At 44.7% G+C, this 5,360-nt stretch overlaps 1 long non-coding RNA gene across 1 annotated transcript; it reads right to left on the reverse strand.

The window, feature by feature from the left end:
• Positions 1–3,869: 3,869 nt before the first annotated feature.
• LOC132584426 (uncharacterized) lies at positions 3,870–4,789 on the reverse strand. The gene is made up of 2 exons (XR_009556250.1): positions 4,558–4,789; positions 3,870–4,308 (listed from the first exon to the last, which is right to left on the reverse strand). It is a non-coding gene; the product is annotated as an uncharacterized LOC132584426 (long non-coding RNA).
• Positions 4,790–5,360: the final 571 nt, after the last annotated feature.

Raw genomic sequence — 5,360 nt, forward strand, 5'->3', positions numbered from 1 at the left:
GGACCGGGGTGGGCCTCCCTTGGGTGGCTGAGCTCGGCCATCTCACCTCCTTCCTCGTCTACCTCGCCAAGGCTGCCGGAGCTGGGGCAGCCTGGCGTGCGTCTGCCGGCTCTCCAGCGGGCGAGCGAGGAGGAGGCGGCTGGGATGTGCGGGGATGAGGCTGGGTGGGTGCCCGCACGGCTGCTCGGAGGGCACGGGGCCTCGCCTTTCAGAGCTGGGAGGAGGAGGAGGGGGGGATGGGGCAGCCTCTGGGTACCCTGCGAGGACCTAGCTGTCCTGGATGAATGCCCATGTCCTCAACCCACACTTCCTAGGTCACACTGTGACAGTTCCCCCCTCCCCGTTCTTAGGACATGGCTGAGAAGTGTTTCAATAACACTTCTTTTGAAAAATAATCCATCCCACTCTGTTTTTTTGGAAAACTGGGCTGTCGACAGAACAGGAAGAAGTTAATTACTGTCCAGGGGGGTGTGGGTGTGAGTTCCCAAAAGTTTGAAAAAAATGTTTGATTTTTCATGAAAGAGAAAAGGGCTCTGATCTCTGTTGGAATCCCTCCCTGTTTACACAGAGGTTTCTATTAGCAGAGTCAACAGCAAGACTCCTGATAGCTTCGTCTCTGGGGGAGCTGTTTTTTGAGGTAGAGGCACCAAAATTTTAATATAGTATCTAGTGCCTCTCCTCAAAGTACCCCCCAAGTTTCAAAACGATTGGAGCAGGGGGTCCAATTCTATGAGCCCCAAAAGAAGGTGCCCCTATCCTTCATTATTTCCTATGGAAGGAAAACATTTTAAAAGGTGTGCTGTCCCTTTAAATGTGATGGCCAGAACTCCCTTGGAGTTCAATTCTGCTTGTCACACCCTTGTTCCTGGCTCCGCCCCCAATGTCTCCTGGCTCCACCCCCAAATTCTCCTGGCTCCACCCCCAAAGTCCCCAGATATTTCTTGAATTGGACTTGGCAACCCTAGAAGCAGATGATGTGGGAGAACTTACTAGCTGGGGACATATTTTTTAAAAGTCAGTGAATGAAAGCATGGGGATGCGAGCTTCACTTGGATCCTAGATAACCTCTGTTTACTCATGCAAGGAACGCTCATCTTCAGCATAGAAAAATGAAGGCAGCTATGGTAGTTGCTGCCTGGATATTATATGCAAAATACTGGAAGAAGGAAAAACCTCAAAGAGTGATTAAATAAATCATGGAACTGTGCAATGATGTCTAAAATAACAATTTGTTCAAAGAGAAGGAGGCAAACCATGGGCATTTGCCCACTCACTGAATCAGGGAACCAGTATTTACTATGAATATGAACAACAGAGCATTAATGTTCCTGTAACTTTTGGTTAGTCTTGTTTTCAAGTTTCATTGTTGCCAGCTTTGGAATTGCATCATGATAACAGCAAATCCTCTTGCTGTACCTATTGACTAGCTAGTTCTCAGGTACAATTTGTTTTCTTAGAAGAGTGCCAGTTGCTGATGTGTCTCAGACATGTTCCTATTACTGGGAATGTGCTCATTCAGCTGGCTGAACAATTACTTCATGCAACGTTTAGGAAGAACCCTTCTAGATCAACCCAATGATCCATCTAATCCACCATCCAGTTTCTTGACAGTGATCTCTTGGATATCTTTAGAAAGTCCATCAGTAGGGCCTTAATCTAATAGCCTGGCTCTTTTGCTTGCTCCCCCCAATAATTACCATTCAGAGGTCACTGCTTCAGAAATAGGGTTGCCAGGTTCCCCCTGGACACTGACAGGAGATGGTGGGATGCCAGATCCAGACTGAGAAACTCCTGGAGATTAGGGGATGGAGCCTGGGGAGGACAGGGATCTCAGTGGGGTACAATGCCATAAAGTCCAGCCTCCAAAGCAGCTGTTTTCACCAGAGGAACTGATCTTTGTGGTCTGGAGAGGAGCTAGGTCTCCCCTAGAGGCTGGCATCCCTAGAACACAAAGGTTCTAAAGCTATACACTCAGCTGATCATGGCTAATAGCCTATAGTTCTATTCCCCATGCATTTCCAATCAAGTGGAATTGTGGCCATGTATTCCATAAGTTAATTATGTTGTTTACTTTGAACATGTGCAGCCCCATTATCCTGGACCATTGATCCAGTAATGGGAACAAGTTTGAGACACATCAGCAACTGGCACCTTTCTAAGAAAACAAATTGTACCTGAGAACTAGCTAGTCAATAAGGTACGTAAGAGGATTTGCTATCATCATGATGCAATTCCAAAGCTGGCAAGAATGAAACTTAAAAACTAGAATAATTGAAAGTTACAGGAGCATTAATGCTCCGTTGTTCATATTCATAGTAAATACTGGTTCCCTGATTTAATGCCCACTGTCTGCCTCCTTCTCTTTGAACAAATTGTTATTTCAGACATCATTGCACAGTTCCATGATTTATTTAATCACTCATTGAGGTTTTTCCTTCTTCCAGTATTTTGCGTATAATATCCAGGCAGCAACAATCATAGCTGTTTTCAATTTTCAGTGCTGAAGATGAGCGTTCCTTGCATGAGTAAACAGAGGTCATCTAGGATCCAAGTGAAGCTCGCATCCCCATGCTTTTATTCACTGAATTTTAAAAAAATATGTCCCCAGCTAGTAAGTTCTCCCACATCATTGTAGGTGTCATGCACAGCTAGGCCTCTGTGCTCAACCCATGGGAACTTTTCAGGGCAGGGCACAGTGAAGGGGTCTATTGATCAATGTTGTGTTATCAATTGCAAGTCAAACCTGGATGTGACCATGACATCAGTTGAAATCGTTGACACCCATTTCCCACCCCCCCTCTATTCTAATAGGCAAGCAAGAGGGACACAGGAACATCGGTTGGAGGATACCTGTAGAGTTGTCAACCTTTAGGTGGTGACTTGAGATCCCCAGCTGCTACAACTGACCTCCAGGTGACAGAGAGTGGTCATGTAAAGTAAATGGCCACTTTGGGAGATGGACTCTCTAACATTATGACCCTCTGAAGTCCCTCCCCTCCCCCAAACTCCAATCTCCTCAGGCTGCACCCCAAAACTACCAATTATTCCCCAATCTGGAGCTGGCAACCCGAGACACCACAAGTGGGTAAGTGGCAATCCAAATGTGATGTTTGTGTATGAGAAGATGACAGTCCTATTGGTCTTTTTATATCATAACTGAGCCAAGCCTTTTCTTAAAATCCACTAAGAGAGAGAAGGGTTCAAATGAAGGGGTGGGGGGTGGGGTTAATGTAGTCATTCCTGCTATTGCCCATAATGAAAGGAGCAAACCCGGATAATAAGGATGAATGTAGTTGCAGTTAAATGGATATAGACCTGAGGACCACAGAAGGGTCACTGCAGAGGTATCTGGGGAGGCAATTCCGTATATAAGAGCCAACATGGTAGAAAGTGCTCAGTTCAGATGGCAATTTAAAGCAGCTGAGGATGGTGGAACTGCATATTCTGTCAAGACATTAAAAGATCAAGGGATATAAGGACAGCAAGATCCTGCTGATCTTTTAAACACCCCCCTGCTCTCTCTCTCATCTATCCAGGGCTTTTTTTGTAGCAGGAGCTCCTTTGCATATTAGGCCACACACCCCTGATGTAGCCAATCCTCCAAGAGCTTACAGTAGGCTCTGTAATAAGACCCTTGTAAGCTCTTGGAGGATTGGCTACAGCAGGGTGTGTGTCCTAATATGCAAAGGAGCTCATGCCACAAATAAACCTTGTTTTCTATCCAGATACAGAGATATAAAAACTAGTGGACAGCGAATTTGAGTGATTAAATAATGCATGAGGACATGGCATCCAATATCTCTTTGGTTTGCTAAATTTTGACATGTGTCAATGCAAGTACAATACAAGACAAGTAGAGCAGACATATTCAAATATGATGAATACTTTATTTCATCAGATAAAGTGCCCGAATTCCTCCACCAGCAGAGAAACTATTAAAAATGGGTTAGGCAGAGGCACCACTTCTTGGTTCAATCTTCTGAAGAAGAAATTTTCAAATGGACCACCTCAGGTTCTCTCTCCACCTCCAGTTTCAGCTCTCCTATGATAAAAGAAGGAATGAGATGGGTTCCAAGATTCATCTAGATGTGATTTATTGGTCATAGTCTTTACCGAGCAGTAACAAGGATATGCAAAATAGTCTGTATGACTTCCTTCACCGAAGAATTTGCAGCGGTTTCAGTGGGAAGATGCAGAGATGCAGGAAAGCCATGAAGAATTCAGCCCACAAATAATTTGTTCACCTCTCTACAGTCATCATTCTTGCAGGTTTTTCTTATGGGGGAATATTTGTTGACTATAATCTGCCTGTTAATAGAGAGATCAGTCAGATGCTGTTGGCAGAAGCTGCTTACTTCTCTTCCCATCCTGTCCACTAAACTCACCATCCTATGGATAGAATATCTATTTTTTTTTTAAAAAAAGAAAAAGAATAAAGGACACATCTTTATTGCTACTAGTCTGAGATTACCTATCTCATAAGAATCTGGGTATGTTAGAATGTAAAACCTAATAAATAAATTACATTTTCTGCCACTACAAGATTGTGCCAAATACCTGACGCATTCGTGAAAGACTTCATGTAGATATTCTTCAAGGGCTTTCTGGTACTGTATCACCTCGTGGAACCCTGCATTCTCACCCGGGTATTTGGGCTCCTTCAGGTGAACACCTCCAACATGACTAAAGAACACAGCACAGCAAGTGAGGGTGAAGAGAGATGGCCATGGGCTCTGCAGAGGGGCCATCTGTTATAGGGAAGAAACAACAGAATTGAGGCAGTTGCTGTCCCAGTCCCAGTACATTGTCACATGATTATCAGTGAATTTAGATGGTGTTGAAGATGGCTTAAATTATAATGATGCAGTCCAGGGCTTTTTTTGTAGCAGGAACTCCTTTGCATATTAGGCCACACACCTCTGATGTAGCCAATCCTCCAAGAGCTTACAGGGCTGTTTGTACAGGGCCTGTCGTAAGCTCCAGGAGGATTGGCTACATCAGGGGTGTGTGGCCTAATATGCAAATGAGTTCCTGTTACAAAAAAGCACCCTGATGCAGTCAGTCCTGCTATCACACCAGCCATGGCAAGTTAGGGTTGCCAACTTCCAGGTGGCAGCTGGAGATCTCCCACTATTACATCTGAGCTCCTGGTGACAGAAATCAGTTCACCTGAAGAAAATGGCCACCCTGGAAAGAAAATTCTGTGGCATTATACCTCACTGAAGTCCTGCCCTTCCCCAAACCCTGCTTTTCTCAGGTTCTGCCCTCCACATCTCCAGATATTTCCCAGCCCAGAGATGGCAACCCTGTTACTAGTTAACAACATAGTTTTGTGCTTAAGTCCCAACTAAGCTTTTCAG

This window comes from Heteronotia binoei, chromosome 15, assembly GCF_032191835.1.
Source record: "Heteronotia binoei isolate CCM8104 ecotype False Entrance Well chromosome 15, APGP_CSIRO_Hbin_v1, whole genome shotgun sequence".
In the NCBI taxonomy this organism is placed as follows: domain Eukaryota; kingdom Metazoa; phylum Chordata; class Lepidosauria; order Squamata; family Gekkonidae; genus Heteronotia; species Heteronotia binoei.